This window comes from Mustelus asterias, chromosome 20 (assembly GCF_964213995.1).
Source record: "Mustelus asterias chromosome 20, sMusAst1.hap1.1, whole genome shotgun sequence".
Lineage (NCBI taxonomy): Eukaryota > Metazoa > Chordata > Chondrichthyes > Carcharhiniformes > Triakidae > Mustelus > Mustelus asterias.
In genome coordinates, this window is record NC_135820.1 from 72,192,711 (window position 1) to 72,211,975 (window position 19,265).

Sequence of the window (19,265 nt, forward strand, 5' to 3'; positions counted from 1 at the left end):
CTCAGGTCAGACCCCATTTGGAATATTGTGAGCAGTTTTGGGCCCCGTATCTAAGGAAGGATGTGCTGGCCTTGGAGAGGGTCCAGAGGAGGTTCACAAGAATGATCCCAGGAATGAAGGGTTTGTCATATGAGGAGCAGTTGAGGAGTCTGGGTCTATACTCGATGGAGTTTAGAAGGATATGGGGGGATCTAATTGAAACTTAACAGAATACTGAGAGGCCTAGATAGAGTGGGCATGGAGAGGATGTTTCCACTAGCAGGAGACTAGAACTCAAGCGCACAACCTCAGTGTGAAGAGACGCTCCTTTAAAACTGAGATGAGGAGGAATTTCTTCAGCCAGAGGGTGGTGAATCTGTGAACGCATTGCCACAGAGGGCTGTAGAGGCCAGGTCATTGAGTTCTTTAAGACAGAGATAGATAGGTTCTTGATCAATAAGGGGATCAAGGGTTACGGGGAAAAGGCAGGAGATTGGGGATGCGAATCATATCACCCATGATTGAATGGCGGAGCAGACTCGATGGGCCGAATGGCCTAATTCTGCTCCTATGTCTTATGGTCTTCTACCGTGAAGACTGATGCCAAGTATTTGTTTAACTCCTCTGTCATCTTCTGGTTCCCCATTATTATTCTCATTCTTTGAGGGCCTGTATTAATTTTGGCTGCTCTCTTCCATTTTATATCACTTGCTAGTTTACCCTCAGTTTATCTTCTCTCTCTATTACTTTTAGGTCATCTTTTGTTGGTTTTTCAATCCTCTGGGTTACCACTAATCTTTGCCACGTTATATGTTTTTTTCCTTTCTGTTTAATACTATCCTTAACTTCCTTGGCTAATCATGGTTAACTTATCCCCTTCCTAGAATCCTTCTTCCTCACTGGGATATATCTTTGTTGTGAGTAATGAACTATTTTCACAAACATCTGCCATTGCTGGTCAACCATCTTTCCTGCTAAACTCTTTCCCCGGCCAACCTTGCCCTCATTCTTTTATAATTTCCCTTCTTTAAGTGTAGGATAATTCTTTCTGTCCCAAGTTTCTTACTCTAGAAACTTGGGACAAAATTCTCCCATGTTATGGTCACTTTTTCCTAGGAGATATTTTACTCTGGGATTGTCGATCAAACCTGCCTCAAAACACATTACCAGATCCAAAATAGCGTGATCCGTGGTTGGTTGCACAATACATTGTTCTAGGAAACGCTCCCGAATACACTGTATGGATTCTTCCTCATGGCTACCTCTATCAATTAGATTTTCCCAATCTACATGAAAGTTAAAGTCACCCATGATTAGCGTACTGCCTTTTTTACATTCCTTATTATCTCCTGATTTATTCTTCATCCTACAGTATAGCTACTGTTAGGGGGTTGTTAGGGTCCTGGACCAGAACGCCAAGTTACATTAGGATGCAAGACTAGACCCGGCGGCACGGTAGCACAGTGGTTAGCACTGCTGCTTCACAGCTCCAGGGACCTGGGTTCGATTCCCGGCTTGGGTCACTGTCTGTGTGGAGTTTGCACATTCTCCTTGTGTCTGCGTGGGTTTCCTCCAGGTGTTCCGGTTTCCTCCCACAGTCCAAAGATGTGCGGGTTAGGTTGATTGGCCATGCTAAAAAATTGCCCTTAGTGTCCTGGGATGCGTAGGTTAGAGGGATTAGTGGGTAAATATCTAGGGATATGGGAGTAGGGCCTGGGTGGGATTGTGGTCGGTGCAGACTCGATGGGCCGAATGGCCTCTTTCTGTGCTGTAGGGTTTCTAAGATTCTAAGATAGACCCCAAGGGTGGGATTCTCCAAAAAATTCTCGGCGTGGAGCAGATGGTGCAGGAAACCCAGCGCTGGGAGACGCTTGGAAGCCCGGACGTCCAACACAAATTGGCCGCCACTAGAGTCTCCTGGCCCACAGTGCTAAAAAAGCAGCGCAGCGGGATGGGAGAATCACCCCCGAACAATGTTTTCTATTTTGGCTTAAATGTGAGGATAGGGTGCTTTGCTCCTGGAGTGATTCCACTGACAAATTAGAGATCTTTTATCATAAAACAAAGTTTGTTTAATAACACCGTTTAACTATAATTCTAACAAATGAAGCATCTTAATTATTAACAGTTGAACAATATTTAAAAACGGAAGGAAACAACTCCCAATTTCTAACTTATCATTGTTTCCGTTCCAAATAAGCAATCTTCCTCTTACAGACTTACAATGCCACTTTAAACACAGTTAGCACCCATAAATATGCTTACTGTAATGAATGTAGACAGTATTGAAGCTTTCAGAGAGAAAATTGATTTCAAAGTAGCTTGTAGAACTCTGTCTTCAAACAACTCCCAGCCAGAACTGAAAAACTGTTTCTCTGCTAGAGATCCATTAACCACATCATCACATGATCCTGCATAACTAAACTCACCTTCTGTTCGTATAATCAACCCCCCAGGGAAAATCTCCATCTATAAATAAAAATCCATTAGCCCTATTAGCTGGATGGACTGGGACTTTTTTCTCTGGAGCGTAGGAGGCTGAGGGGTGATCTTATAGAGGTCTATAAAATAATGAGGGGCACAGATCAGCTAGATAGTCAATATATTTTCCCAAAGGTAGGGGAACCTAAAACTAGAGGGCATAGGTGTAAGGTGAGAGGGGAGAGATACAAAAGTGTCCAGAGGGGCAATTTTTTCACACACAGGGTGGTGAGTGTCTGGAACAAGCTGCCAGAGGTAGTAGTAGAGGTGGGTACAATTTTGCCTTTTAAAAAGCATTTAGGCAGTTACATGGGTAAGATGGGTATAGAGGGATATGGGCCAAATGCGGGCAATTGGGATTAGCTTAGGGGTTTTAAAAAAAAGGGCAGCATGGACAAGTTGGGCCGAAGTGCCTATTTCCATGCTGTAAACCTCTATGACTCCATTCTAAGTATACATTACTACCTAAAATAAGTAATTAATTATCCTGCTCTCCCTGCATCTGAGCTAAATTTACTCCAAATACACCGGCTGCCTGCAGAAAATGGCTGAATTTTAAACATTCCCCTTAAATAGAAAAATATATATTTATACTGATTGCACATGTATCATTACAGAGCCTATGGACTGCTCCCACCAGTGTTTTCCTCTCCCTTGTTGTTTCTTATCTCCATCCATTTGGATTCTACATCTTTCAATCCAAGATAACTTCTTGCTATCATACTTATTCCATCTCATACCAACAAACCTACCCCACCAGCCTTTCCTTCCCACCTATCCTTACAAAAGGTCCCTCTGAATATTTAGTTCCTAGTGTTGATCTCCTTGTAGCCACGTCTCTGTAATGTCTGTCACCAGAAACCTGACCGAACCAGCCACATAAATGGTGAAACTGCAAAAACAGTTCAGAGCCTTGGAGTTCTGCAGCCGCTAACTTACCTCCTGACTTCCCAAACCTCTCCACCATCTTCAAGGCACAAGTCAGGAGTGTGACGGAACACTCCCCACTTGCCTGGATGGGTGCAGCTCCAACAGCACTCGAGAAGCTCGACATCATCCAAGACAAAGCAGCCCCGCTTGGTCAGCACCCCATGCACTGTCTTAAACACTGACTCCCTCTACCACTGGTACACAGTGGCAGGGTGTATACAAGATGCACTGCAGCAACTCGCCAAGGCTGCTCCGACAGCACCTTCCAAATCCCCCACGTCTGTTGTCTGGAAGGACAGAAGTTCAACAATAACTTTAATTTGTTTGGGCTTTTGGATGGATTAGCCATGGTAAATGTGTGGGGTTACTGAGATAGGATAGGGGAGAGGGCCTGGGTAAGATACTCTGACAGATAGTCAATGCAGAGTCATAGAATGCCTACAGTACAGAAGGAGGCCATTTGGCCCATCACGTCTGTACCAACTACAATCCCACCCAAGCCCTATCCCCGTAACCCCACATGTTTCATCTGCTAGTCCCCCTGACGCTAAGGGGCAATTTAACATGGCCAATGCAGGCCTTTTGGCTAAGATCAAGTGTAGTATGGATTGGATGCTGCACTTGGTTGAGGTCATTGGGTTACATTGAAGCTTCATATGTTTCATATGAAGCAATTTTTAAAAGTGGTATCTCGGCCTTTTGGCTAAGATGCAAATGAGATCAAGTCTTGGAGGAGGAATTGCTTTCCCTCCTCCAATCAGTTTGGCTCATGTAGATCAGGCCCAGGACAGGGTAAATGGTCGCTTGCCCTGTCTTGCCAGCCTGGATCGGAAATGTCTCAACTTGTTGAGACTCTGAATTGGACTTGATTTGATTGAATTGGAAAAGTATTTTTAAAAAATGCACCTAACCTGCACATCTTTGGACTGTGGGAGGAAACCCGGAGTACCCGGAGGAAACCCATGTAGACATGAGGAGAACATGCAAACTCCACATAGACAGTGACCCAAGCTGGGAATCAAGCCCGGGTCCTTGGCACTGTGAGGCAGCAGCGCTAACAACTGTGCCACCGTGCCGCCCCAGTCAGTGGGACGAATGGCCTCCTTCTGTACTGTGGAGACTCTGTGATTAACACAGGCAAATATCCCAAGCTGCTGATTGGGAGAAACTTCTTCATTCAGCGAGAGTTAGAATGTGGATAATAAAAGCAAAGTACTGCGGATGGTGGACATTTTCTGGATAAAACCAAGTTGCTGCGGATGCTGGAATTCTGAAACCAAAAGAGAAAACGCTGGAAAATCTCAGCAGGTCTGGCAGCATCTGTAAGGAGGGAAAAGAGCTGACGTTTCGAGTCCCGATGACCCTTTTGGTGGTCATCGGGACTCTGTTTTCTTTTAGTTAGATTGTGGAGGTTGCTCTCTCGGGAGTATTCAAGGTGAACAGTGCAGGCGTTTTACGGGGAAACCAGATAGGTACGTAAGCGAGAAAGGAATGAAATGATGAGTTAGGAGGAGGCTCATGTGGAGTAGAGGCCTGTGCGCCAAATGGCCTGTTTCCTTTACGCTCACCAGATCTGGCAGCATCCTCTGTGGAGAGATACGAACAGATTTAATGTTTCAAGTGGGTGACCTTTCAAGAAATGATGAAAGGTCATTGGCCTGAGGAACTCTGTTTTTCTCTCTCTCACCCGCTGAAGCGTTTTCCAGCATTTAATTCCCTCCCTTAATCTCTGCTCTGTTTCTTACACACAATTTGTCCAATTCCTGCCGAGCCTTAGCCCGATAGCAGCAAATTATGTCTGGTAAGTGACTGGTTTTTATGAGTCAAACTTATTTGCATCTTCATGGCTTGAGTCGAGCATTTGCCAAATTAAACCTTGCGGCTGTCTCAGACTGAGGTGCGTTTTATTCAGTGTACGGGTCCTCCGGCCAATTGAAGCTCCCAGCTCTACATACGGCAGGATAAACCCAACTGTCTGCTCGCTTCCACTGGCAACACGGAGCTACGTAAGACAGTTGGTACCAAATCAGATTAGTTTGCTGTGTAAACAACATGCAGCTTAGGGGCCGGGTCCTGAATCAAAATAGATTACACCACAAGCTATGTGTAGATGTCCAGATGGTTTAGTGCTATGTGGTGACATGCTGCCTGTGCCCCTTTACTCACTGACCTACATCGGCTCTTGGTCCATAACACCCCAATCTTTAAATTCTGGTCCTTATGGGGTGGCACAGTGGTCAGCACTGCTGCCTTGCAGCATCAGGGACCCGGGTTCTATTCCGGCCTCGGGTCACTCTCTCTGTGGAGCGTCTGCGTGGGGTTTCCTCCGGGTGCTCTGGTTTCCTCCCACAGTCCAAAAATGTGTGGGTTAGGTGGACTGGCCATGATAAATTGCTCGTTGGTGTCGGGGGGGATTAGGACTGTAAATATGAGGGGATTGTTGTCAGTGCAGGCTTGATGGGCCAAATGGCCTCCTCCTGCACTGTAGATTCTATGATTATGATCCCTTCCACAAGCGTTCTCTCCCTCCAGCACCAACCGACAGTGGCACAGTGTGGACCGTCCACAAGATGCACTGCAGCAATTCACAAGGCTCTTTGGGCAGCACCTTCCAAACCCACAATCATTACTTTCTAGATTAGAAGGACGAGGGCAGCAGATACCTGGCAACACCACCATCAGGAAGTTCCCCTCTAAGTCACTCACCATCCTGACTTGGAAATATATCGGCTGTTCCATCACTGTCGTTGGGTCAAAATCCTGGAGCTCCCTTCCTAATAGCACTGTGGATGTGCCTGCACCCCAGGGACTGCAGCGATTCAAGAAGGCAGTCCACCACCTCAAGGGCAACTAAGGATGGGCAATGAATGTTGGCCAAAACAATGTTGGCCCACATCCCATAAATGAATTTTTAACAAAAGATCAAATCCCTCCCTCCCAATCTCTGTAATCTCACCCTCAGCCTCACAGCTCTTGAGATGTTTGTACCTCCCCAGTTCTGTTCGCTTTAGCATTCCTGATTATGTTCGCTGCATCATTAGCCATACCTTCAGCTGTCTAGGCTGGTAGCTTTGCAATTTCCTCCTGGAACTTCTCTACCTCTCTCTTTTTAATAAGACGTTCCTTCAAACCAACCTCTTTGACCAAACTTCAGCTAATATCTAACATAGGCACAATGTTGTGGATGCTGGAAGTTGAAACACAGAATGCGGGAAAATCTCAGCAGGTCTGGCAGCATCTGCCGGGAGAGAAAACAGTTAATATTCCGAGTCCATTTGGTTCTTTATCAGAACTTAAAGAGAGGGAAAATCTAGCGTAATATCTAACTTGCGATCTGTTCCAGCTACAATATAATACCTAACACGGTTCCACCACAAAACCCATCTCTCCCATAACAATCCCCCCTGGGACCATTCCCTCCGAGACACCCTTGTCCACTGCACCCAACTGCCCGTCCCCTTCCCACTGCACCCTCCCTTGCAATTGCGGATGATACCACACTTTCCCTTTTACCTCCTCCATCATCACCATCCAGGGCCCCAAACACTCCTTTTGGGTTAAGCAACATTTCACTTGCACCTCCTTCAGTTTGGTTTTATTATATTCCCTGCTCTCAATGCTGTCTCCTCTAGACTGGGGAGGCCAGACGCAGACTGGCTGACCGCTTTGCGGAACACCTTCGCTCAGTCCGCAAGCATTACCGCCAACCTACCTGTCGCTTGCCATTTCCACTCAGCACCTTGCCGTCGTGCCCACATATCCATCCTTGGCCTGCTGCAATGCTCCAGTGAAGCCCAACTCGAGCTGTAGGAACAGCATCACGTCTTCTGATTAGTCATGTTACAACCCTCAGGGCTCAACACTGACTTCAGCAACTTTAGACTGTGACCTTTCTCCTCCATCATAACCTTTTATTATTTTATTATATCTCATACAGTCTTTCCCCCTCTCCCGACCTCTGCACCTGATCACCTGTCTCTTGTTCTTAAAATTGCTGCACTTTTATTGGAATCTCTTTTAACTACAGTGTGGTATCTAACAGATTTTCCCTCTCTCTGCTCTGACGAAGAACCAAACTCGAAATGTTAACTCTGCTTCCCCCTCCCCTGCAGAGGCTGCCAGACCTGCTGGGTCTTTCCAGCATTCTCTATTTGTTGCTAAGTGATCTCAGGATACCTCCTGAGATCACTTGGGAGTGGCACGGTGGCACAGTGGTTAGCACTGCTGCCTCACAGCGCCAGGGACCCGGGTTCAATTCCGGCCTTGGGTGACTGTCTGTGCAGAGTTTGCACGTTCTCCCCATGTCTGTGTGGCTTTCCTCCCACTGTCCAAAGATTTAATTATTTATTACTGTCACAAGTAGGCTGACAACAAAAGAGGCCATTTGGCCCAAGTTTGCCTGTGATAGTACTTTGTTTATTTATTAGCATCACAAGTAGGCTTACATTAACACTGCAATGAAGTTACTGTGAAAATCCCCTAATCGCCACACTCCAGCACCTGTTCGGGTACACTGAGGGAGAATTTAGCACGGCCAATGCACCCTAACCAGCACATCTTTCGGATTGTGGGAGGAAACCCACGCAGACACGGGGAGCGCGTGCAGCCTTCGCACAGACAGTGACCCAAGCCGGGAATCGAACCCGAATCCCTGGCGCTGTGAGACAGCAGTGCTAACCGTTATGCCACTGTGCTGCCCGTGTGGGTTAGGTTGATTGGCCATGGTAAATTGCCCCTTAGTGTCAGGGAGATTAGCAGGGTAAATACGTGGAGTTACGGGGATAGGGCCTGGGTGGGATTGTGGTCGGTGCAGACTCGATGGGCCGAACGGCCTCCTTCTGCACTGTAGGGATCCTGTGAGCGGAAGTAATGCTTGCGGACTGAGCGAAGGTGTTCCACAAAGCGGGGTCACCCATTTCTGTTTGAAATGGATGAACACCCAATCGTGTCTGAAGGGAATTAGAACTTCCTCAACGTCAGTTAATGCCTTTAATTGGCAGTTACGGCTGAGACCAGGTGAAGGAAACAATGCTTGAGGTGTTTGGTTGGAACCGTCCCAGGCAGCTGTTTGCTGTTACAGGTGAACCACCTGTAAACCTGGCTACAAGCTGACAGCTGCAACTCCCGACAGCAGGTTCCAAAAGAGGATTGATTTCAATCGGGAATATAAATGGAAAATGCTGGAAGCCTGCAGCTGGCCTCGGCAGGCAGCTGTGCTGAGAGAGGGAGAGGAAAATAAAACAACGTTTCAGGACTTGTGACCTTTCGTCAGAACTGGGAGAAGCTGGAGATTTGATGACTTATAAACCAGCACAAAACTCAGGAAGCTAAATAAAGTTTGAACCCTCTTCAGATAAATAGTCGATTACACATTAAAACTAAACCCAGGAACCCACCGCAGCATCGTGGAATCAAAATTTTTACAGGATAAGAGAAAACCGTTCCGTCTTTTCTTTCTCTAAGACCATAAGAAACAGGACGAGGCCATTCAGCCCTTCGAGCCCGCTCTGCCATTTAAAAGATGAAGGTAAAGTTACCTTGGGCCCAGGTGACACTGGGCTTTGAGAGGGAGAGCTGACTGGTGGCGATTTAATGTGAGGATCACCACACCTCAGGCGAGGGGCAAGGTTGAGAAGGTGGGGCCTTCATGAATAACCTCAGCCTGGACAGGAATTGAACCCGCGCTCTTGGCATCGCTCCGCATCACTAACCAACCAACTGAGCAAACCGCCATTTAATAAAATCATGGCTGATCTAACACTCGTAGATCACAGAATCCCTACAGTGCAGAAGGAGGCCATTTGGCCCATCAAACCCGCACTGACAACAATCCCACCCAAGCCCTATCCCCTGTAACCCCATGTATTTACCCTGACACTAAGGGGCAATTTACTAAGTCCAGCTTCCTGCCCTCGCCCATAATTCCCTTACTGATTTTGATTTGTATACAAAAAACGGGTGGAACTTGAATCACACGGGGACCAATATCCTGGCCGGTAGGTTGGCTAAAGTTACTGGGGAGAATTTAAACTAGATAGGTTGGGGGGAGGGGAGCTAGAAGAGTTGACTAGGATCAAGGAACTAATTGATGGGGTGGAGGATGCAGGGGTAAGGGGAATTACAAAATTAATGGTAGAGGAGAGGGTGCAAGTGAATGAAGGCGGTAATTTAGATAAGGGAGTAGAGGGAGAGGGTGTTCGCGACTCATCAAAGCGGGTCCAGATAAAAGCTGGAATAAGGACACTTTGCCTGAATGCACGAAGCATTCGGAACAAGGTATATGAGTTGATGGTGCAAATCAGCACGAGTGGGTACGATCTAGTGGCCATTACAGAAACGTGGCTGAAAGGTGACCAGGACTGGGAGATGAATATCCAGGGGTATCAGGCGTTTAGGAAGAATAGACAGGAAGGAAAAGGTGGTGGGGTCGCGCTATTAATAAGAGATAATATCAGGGTAGTACTGAGGGATGACATAGGCTCTGAGGAACAAAACGTGGAATCGTTATGGGTAGAGATGAGGAATAGTAGAGGGAGAAAGACACTAGTAGGTGTGGTATATAGGCCCCCAAATAATAATGTTGAGGTGGGGAGGGCTATAAACAAGCAGATAAGGGATGCGTGTAAAAACGGAACGGCAATAATCATGGGGGACTTCAACATGCACATTGACTGGCAGACTCAAGTCGGTAAGGGTGGAATGGAGGAAGAGTTCTTAGAATGCTGTCGGGATAGTTTCCTTGAACAGCATGTTACGGAACCGACGAGGGAACGAGCTATTTTGGATCTGGTATTGTGTAACGAGGTAGGTAGAATTAAGGATCTTATTGTGAAGGACCCTCTTGGGTCTAGTGACCACAATATGGTCGAATTTCTGATTCAGATGGAAGAGGAGAAAGTTTGGTCCCAAACCAGTGTCCTCTGTTTGAACAGAGGGAAATATGATAGGATGAGGGATGAATTGGCTAAGGTAGACTGGGAGAGCAGGCTGGCAGGTAGGATAGCTGAGGAACAGTGGAGGATTTTTAAGGAGATCCTTTTCAGTTCTCAGCAAAAATATATTCCAGCAAAAAACAAGGATTGTAAGAAAAGGGAGAACCAGCCGTGGATAACGAAGGAAATAAAGGAGAGTATTAAAATAAAAACAGCTGCGTACAGAGTGGCCAAAAATAGTGGAGAAACAAGTGATTGGGAAAAATTTAAGAAACAACAAAGAGAGACTAAGAAAGCGATAAAGAAAGGAAGGATAGACTATGAAGCTAGGCTAGCAATTAATATAAAAAATGATAGTAAAAGTTTTTATAAATATATAAAAAGGAATAGAGTGGCTAGAGTGAATGTTGGACCCTTGGAGGACGAGAGGGGGGAGTTAATAGTGGGAAATGAGGATATGGCTGAGTCTTTAAATAAGTTTTTTGTGTCGGTCTTCACGGTGGAGGACACAAATAGTTTGCCAAATATTAACGATAGAGGGTTGGCAGCAGGAGAAATACTTAATACAATTAATGTAACCAGAGAGGCAGTGCTGGGTAGACTAATGGGACTGAAGGTGGACAAGTCCCCGGGTCCGGATGGAATGCATCCCAGGGTATTGAAAGAAATGTCAGAGGTAATAGTGGATGCGTTAGTGATTATTTATCAAAACTCGTTGCATTCTGGGGTAGTGCCGGTTGATTGGAAAACGGCTAATGTTACGCCGCTGTTTAAAAAAGGAAGGAGACAAAAGGCGGGTAACTATAGGCCGGTCAGCTTAACGTCTGTAGTAGGGAAAATGCTGGAATCCATTATTAAAGAGGAGATAGCAGGGCATCTGGATAGAAATGGTTCGATCAATCAGACGCAGCATGGATTCATGAGGGGAAAGTCGTGCTTGACGAACATGTTGGATTTTTATGAAGATGTGACTAGGGCGGTTGATGGAGGAGAACCGGTGGATGCGGTGTTTTTGGATTTCCAAAAGGCGTTTGATAAGGTGCCCCATAAAAGGCTACTGAAGAAGATTAGGGCACACGGAGTTGGGGGTAGTGTGTTAAAGTGGATTGGGGACTGGCTATCCGACAGGAAGCAAAGAGTCGGAATAAATGGGTGTTTTTCCGGTTGGAGGAAGGTAACTAGTGGCGTGCCGCAGGGATCGGTACTCGGGCCGCAACTATTTACCATTTATATAGATGATCTGGAGGAGGGGACGGAGTGTAGGGTAACGAAGTTTGCAGACGACACAAAGATAAGTGGAAAAGTGAATCGTGTGGAGGACGGAGAAGATCTGCAGAGAGATTTGGACAGGCTGAGTGAGTGGGCGAGGATATGGCAAATGGAGTATAACGTTGAGAAATGCGAGGTTATACACTTTGGAGGAAATAATAACAAATGGGATTACTATCTCAATGGAAACAAATTAAAACATGCTACCGTGCAAAGGGACCTGGGGGTCCTTGTGCATGAGACGCAAAAGCCCAGTCTGCAGGTACAACAGGTGATCAAGAAGGCAAATGGGATGTTGGCCTATATTGCGAAGGGGATAGAATATAAAAGCAGGGATGTCTTGATGCACCTGTACAGGGCATTGGTGAGGCCGCAGCTGGAATACTGTGTGCAGTATTGGTCCCCTTATATGAGGAAGGATATATTGGCATTGGAGGGAGTGCAGAGAAGGTTCACCAGGTTGATACCGGAGATGAGGGGTTTGGATTATGAGGAGAGGCTGAGGAGATTGGGTTTGTACTCGTTGGAGTTTAGAAGGATGAGGGGGGATCTTATGGAGACTTATAAGATAATGCGGGGGCTGGATAGGGTGGAGGCGGAGAGATTCTTTCCACTTAGTAAGGAAGTTAAAACTAGAGGACACAGCCTCAAAATAAAGGGGGGTCGGTTTAAGACAGAGTTGAGGAGGAACTTCTTCTCCCAGAGGGTGGTGAATCTCTGGAATTCTCTGCCCACTGAGGTGGTGGAGGCTACCTCGCTGAATATGTTTAAAGCGCGGATGGATGGATTCCTGATCGGTAAGGGAATTAAGGGTTATGGGGATCAGGCGGGTAAGTGGTACTGATCCACGTCAGATCAGCCATGATCTTATTGAATGGCGGGGCAGGCTCGAGGGGCTAGATGGCCTACTCCTGCTCCTATTTCTTATGTTCTTATGTTCTTATGATTAAAAGCCTCTCGATCTCGGGCTTAAAACTGTTCAAGGACTCGATTTCCACAGCTTCCTGTGGGGGGGGGGGGGGGGGGGGGGGGGGATAATTCCAATCATTCACCACCACTCTTTGAGAGAAGAAATTCTTCCTCAAGTCTGTCTTAAGTCAGTACCCCTCTTATCTGCGACTCCTCCCAACGTTTACCCTGTTCTAATCCCCCGGCTCTTTGGAAGAACAATCCAAATGGTCGCCTGTTCTACTTTCTTTCTTTATTCAGTAGAAAACATTGTCTTGCAGCCATTGAATTCACTTCAAAAAGATGCAAAAGTCTGGGGACACGTACCAACCGACTCAAGAACAGCTTCTTCCCTGCTGCCATCAGAATGGACCTACCTCACATTAAGTTGATCTTTCTCTACACCCTCGCTATGACTGTACCACTACATTCTGCACCCTCTCCTTTCCTTCTCTATGAACGGTATGCTTTGTCTCTATAGCGCGCAAGAAACAATACTTTTCACTGTGTACTAACTAATACATGTGAAAATATTATATCAAATGATATCTTTGCAACAACATGTTGCAAACTCGCACCTGCAGATTCCCCTTCCCCTCTGAATGCATTCGCTCCCTAACTTGCATTTATCTAGCATCTTTTGGTGGGAAAATACCTTGCGGGGGGTGGGAGGGAAGGGGGAAGCATGTTATAGTTCTGGTTGGGGAAGGGCAAAGCGTGCGATGGGGCAAGGTAAGGAATGATTAACTGACCAGGGTAGACACAAGGAACTGAAAGGAATGAAGGTGAGCAAGGGAGAAGAAACAAGTGAACATTTTGATTTAAATTGGCCCTTGGAGTTGGCCCTGCGGAGCCTTCGTGACCCATTGGGGCTTGGGGCAAGTTATCCTTTGGGAAAAGTCTTCCAGAGATACCATACAGTATCGTAAAATCCTAACCAAAAGGACAGCACTAAATAGCCAAAAAGTTAAAGTTTATTTATTAGTCACAAGTAGGCTTACATTAACACTGCAGTGAAGTTACTGTGTCGCCACACTCCGGCGCCTGTTCGGGTCGATGCGCCTAACCAGCACGTCTTCCAGCTTGTGGGAGGAAACCGGAGGAAACCCACGCAGACACGGGGAGAACGTGCAGACTCCGCACAGACAGTGACCCAAGCCAGGAATTAAACCCGGGTCCCCGGCGCTGTGAGGCAGAGGATTAACCGCCGTGCCGCCCACTTCAGTTACATTTTTTAAAAAGCATCTCTACCCTTTGACCCTGGCTGAAAAGTGAGTGCACTTGGGCATCAAATGGGGACAGGCTTGGGTCGGATTTTGACATCTACTCTGTTTGAGTAGCTGTCAGATTACTCACCAGCCGGCCCTGACACCTTAACATTAATCTGTGGAATTGGATCCTAGCTTGATACTAGTTCTTCGAGAGAGGCCAGAATGAGAAACACCCTTGGTTTTGGGTGGGGGGGGGTCTGGTGGGTGAGAAGGGGGCTGGTGAAGGGTGTTAGAGGGGAGGAGTTGTGCTGGGTGGGGTGGAGGCTGTGGGGTGGGTAAGCGATGGCTAACGTGTGGAGTCGGTGAACACAAAAAGAAACCAAGAGGCTTGTCCTGATTTATTCCAGCAAATCTCCCGAGCCTTTTATCTGTCTTCGCTCTGTAATTACATTATAAATACCATATCACCCAAATGGATTAGATCATATTCTGCGCATAATTTACTTTGGACGAGGGATGCGCTGGTGAACGGATTGAAATGGTTTTTGTAGAGAGTTGATGGTTTTAGGATATAGAACAAAGAGAACAAAGAACAATACAGCACAGGAACAGGCCCTTCGGCCCTCCAAGCCCGCGCCGCTCCCCGGTCCAGGATTGAATCCTGAATCCAGGATCCCCGCCCAATGTAATGTGGTTTGGAATTGTTTTTAAAAAGGTGAGACTTCAGTAATCCGAATCCTTGGTTTTCAGCTTTGTTGTTGGAACATTGTTTTTGCCTCCTTGATTCTAACCTTCCTGTTGTATGTCAAACCTGTTGCAGTGATCTGCCTTAAAGACGGGCCTTGTGTCCTTTTCCGATTCTCTGATGCGTTTGTCTTATATAATGTGTGTACGTGTCCACGTGCAGACTTTGGGTTTCACTCTTGCGTCCTCTGGAGTTAGTGATTGACTGGAATCTGGCACTTAGCCCAGACTTTTTCATCGGGATTATGTTCAGGGCTGCAGTGACCCTTTGATTTGAAATTAAATAAATGGGTTAGCGCCAATCTTTTAACGGTACCGTATTGTAATCTCTAGAATTGTGTTGCCGAGGTCGCCAGTGGCAATTGGGGCCGAGTCAGAACTGGAGACCTGAACCGTTCCGGTTGTTTGAATGAAGGTCGAGACGGATAAGTGCGAGGGGGGATATTTTGGCAGGAGGGAGGCTTGGCGGATGAAAGTCCAGATCGGGTAGAGGAGCTCAAAGATCACTGAGTACAAGTAGATCAATCATTAAAAGTTGTGCTGCAGGATAGCAGGGCCATAAAAAGCAAATCGATCACCAGCCATTGGTGCTGGATTGATTGTTTAACATTTGTTTATTTATTAGTGTCACAACAAGAAGGTCCATGGGGCAATTTTTTCACACAGAGGGTGGTGAGTGTCTGGAACGAGCTGCCAGAGGCAGCAGTAGAGGCGGGTACAACTTTGTCTTTTGAAAAGCATTTAGACAGATACATGGGTAAGATGGGTATAGAGGGATATGGGCCAAACGCGGGCAATTGGGACTCGCTTTATGGTTTAAAAAAAAACTGGGCAGCATGGACAAGTTGGGCCGAAGGGCCTGTTTTCATGCTGTAAACCTCTGTGACTCTATAAGTAGGTTTACATTAACACTGCAATGAAGTTACTGTGAAAATCCCCGAGTCGTCACACTCCGGCGCCTGTTCGGGTACACTGAGGGAGAACTTAGCACAGCCAATGCACCTAACCAGAACTTTTGGACTGTGGGAGGCACCCGGAGACAACCCATGCAGACACGGGGAGAATGTGCAAACTCCGCACAGACAGTGACCCAAGCCAGGAATCGAACCCGGATCCTGGCGCTGTGAGGCAGCAGTGCCAACCACTGTGCCCATTGATTTAAAAAGTAACGAAATTATGTTAAACCTTTATTGAACCTTGGTTAGACCATTCCTACAATGCTGTGTGCAGTCCTGGTTGCGTACTGGGCCAGATTGTGGCAATGGCAGTAATCCAGAGGCCCAGGAGGAGACATGCTTCCAAATCCTACCATGGCAGCTGGTGGAATTTAAATCCAGTTAATAAAATCTGAAATATAAAGCTCAGCTTAGTAGTAGTGACCAATGATTCTCATTTCAAAAAAAAACCCATCTGGGTTCACAATGCCCTTTGGGGAAGGAAATCTGCCATTCTTACCTGGACCCTTTTGTATCTCTCCTCTCTCACCTTAAACCTCTGCCCTCTAGTTTTAGACTCCCCTACCTTTGGGAAAAGATATTGACTATCTAGCTGATCTGTGTCCCTCATTATTTTATAGACCTCTATAAGATCACCCCTCAGCTCCAGAGGAAAAAAGTCCCAGTCTACCCACCTCTCCTTATAACTCAAACCACCAAGTCCCGGTAGCATCCTAGTAAATGTGACAAGTGGCCTTAGTAAATTGCCGTTTAGTGTCAGGGAGATTAGCAAGGTAAATGTGACAATAAATCAAACCAAATCAACCAATGGAGCACTTTTGACTGTGTTCAATGTAGAAAAACACAGCAGCGAATTTGGACACAGCAAGATCCCAGAAACTGGCGCAGCACCAGATGGAACTGCTTTTGTTCCTCCTTTTGGAGGGTTAAGTAGTGGACAGAACGCGTGGACAATCCGCTGCTGTTCTTTCAGCCGAGAGGAGAGAAAGTGTTCACCTTGCTGGCCAAAGCTAAATTTGGGACCGAGTTCTTGAAGCGAGGGTACCGGTGAGCTAACCAGCTGTCACGAGCAGACGCCGTACGGGCTTCAGACCTGACTCAAAGTCTGGCATTCGATTTCTCTTGTGTGCAATTTCAGCGACTCCTTAATCCTGCTTACACATTGCTTCAAAAAAAATACAATTATCGGCTGCAGGTCCTTAGAATTCCCCATTCTGTTCCCGATGATTAAGTGATCCTCCGGACATGCCTCTTTGTTCTAAATCTCTGGGTCACGACAGATTACGGAATGCGCGCTAATGATTTTAATTGGAGCCGTATAGCGTGCTATTTTTCAGTTTCCCTAATGCTGACTTGATCATCTTGAATTGATTGGACCCTGCGGTGAAGAGTGTGGGGTTACGGGGATAGGGCTGGGGGGGAGAGGGGGGGTGGGGAGAGGGGGGTGGGGAGGGGGGGAGAGGGGGGGTGGGGAGGGGGGGAGAGGGGGGTGGGGAGGGGGGGAGAGGGGGGGTGGGGAGAGGGGGGGTGGGGAGGGGTGGGAGAGGGGGGTGGGGAGGGGGGGAGAGGGGGGGTGGGGAGAGGGGGGGTGGGGAGAGGGGGGGTGGGGAGAGGGGGGGTGGGGAGAGGGGGGGTGGGGAGAGGGGGGGTGGGGAGAGGGGGGGTGGGGAGAGGGGGGGTGGGGAGAGGGGGTGGGGAGGGTGGGGGGTGGGGTGAGGAGGGGGGGGTGGTGCGGTGCGGAGGAGGCCTGGCTGGGATACTCTCTCTCAGTCTCAGAGAGTCGGTGCAGACTCAATGGGCCAAGTGGCCTTTTCTACACTGTTGGGCTATTTATGATTTACGAATGTCCTTGTTCAGCGCTTTGGGATGTTTGATAGTTTAAGGTGCTATGCTAACACAAGTTGTTGTTTTTCAAAGACACATCCAAGTAGCAATAATGTCGTTTGTGTCGGATGATCAATTTTATGGTAATTCATGTGCCACTCGTCCAGTGAGAGAATGATTTAAATTCTAATACTTCCTGTGATGCAGCATAGGTTCGCGCAAATGTTGGTTCAAAATTACTCCACAGGAGTCGATTTCTGTTAGTTCAACACTAAAATGTTTGATCCAATATTTCAAATTAAGCCATTTAACTAGAATGACACTGGAGGCTTTTTAGGAGGTTCCAGTTGCCCAGAATGTAGTAGATTACCTGGTGATGCTTTTTGGTTGCTGTGTGATTCCACCTGGTTATACATGAACATAAGAACTAGGAGCAGGAGTAGGCCATCTGGCCCCTCGAGCCTGCTCCGCCATTCAATAAGATCATGGCTGATCTTTTCGTGGACTCGGCTCCACTTACCCGCCTGCTCACCATAACCCTTAATTCCTTTACTGTTCAAAAATTTATCTCTCCTTGCCTTTAAAACATTCAATGAGGTAGCCTCAACTGCTCACTGGGCAGGGAATTCCACAGATTCACAACCTTTTGTGTGAAGAAGTTCCTCCTCAACTCAGTCCTAAACCTACTCCCCTTATTTTGAGGCCATGCCCCTAATTCTAGTTTCACCTGCCAACGGAACAACCCCCCTGCTTCTATCTTATCTATTCTCTTCATAATCTTTCTAAGATCTCCCCTCATTTTTCTGAATTCTGAGTATAGTCCCAATCTACTCAGTCTCTCCTCATTAGTCAACCCTCTCAACTCCGGAATCAACCTAGTGAATCTCCTCTGCGCCCCTCCAGTGCCAGTATATCCTTTCTCAAGTAAGGAAACCAAAACTATACACAGTACTCCAGGTGTGGCCTCACCAGTTACAGTAACTCTCTGTACACAATGTGCTTATTCTGTGTTCCTTTTTCTAATTGTGTAGATTCTGAAAGCGATGGAGGAACTCCAGGATGTTCAACTGACTGAGATTAAGCCACTCCTAACAGATGGGGTAAGGAACTGGCCCTTCTGAGCCTATTTTATGTCACTAACAATCCATAGGCCTGGACTAAAGATCCATGTTTTCAAATTAAAGTGGTTAGCACTGCTGCCTCACAGCGCCAGGGACCTGGGTTCAATTCCGGCCTTGGGTGAATGTGCAGAGTCTGTACGTTCTCCCCATGTTTGCGTGGGTTTCCTCCAGATGCTCCGTTTTCCTTCCACAGTCCATAGACGTGCAGGTTAGGTGCATTGGCCATGCTACATTTTCCCTTAGTGTCCCAAGATGTGTAGGTTAGGGTTACAAGCGGGGCAATACAGCTACGGGGATAGGGCCAGGGTAAAATGCTCTGTTAGGGAATCGGTGCAGACCCAATGGCTGAATGGCCTCCTTCCGCACTTTTAGGCATTCTAATAAAAAATCCCATCCTGACAGTTTGGGAATTTAACTTTGGTTTTAAAAAAATAAGTTTATAAATCATGAAATAAAAAGCTGGTATTAGCAAATGTGACGGTGAAGCTGTTAGACTGATGTAAAAACTTGGCTTGTCTTCATGGAGAGAAGCCCATTGCCCCTACGTGACTTCAGTCCCGCACTAACATGCTGGACTTGTAACCCCCCTGTAAGATGGCAAGCCACTCAGTTGTTTCAAACCTGGGCAACTAGGGATGCCCGTAGCTTTGCCTTTTATTCTTCCATGCGATGTGGATGTTCTTACTGCCTTTGAGAAAGTGCCGCCTTGAACTCTGCTGCAGCCCATGCGGTGTAGGTAGATCCACAGTGCCTATGACACCCATATAGAATCAATAGAATCCCAACAGTGCAGAAAGAGGCCAAACGGCCCCGTCTCGTCAGCACCGACAACAATCCCTCCCAGGCCCTATTCCTGTAACCCCCTGTATT

General features: G+C 47.0%; 1 long non-coding RNA gene across 1 annotated transcript in view; it reads left to right on the plus strand.

Moving 5' to 3' along the window:
* The window catches only part of LOC144508624 (uncharacterized), a 59,996-nt gene that overhangs the window by 21,878 nt on the left and 18,853 nt on the right, over positions 1-19,265 (plus strand). Inside the window, exon 2 of the long non-coding RNA XR_013500312.1 lies at positions 18,306-18,374. This is a non-coding gene — a long non-coding RNA (uncharacterized LOC144508624). The remainder of the gene's footprint in view (positions 1-18,305; positions 18,375-19,265) is intronic.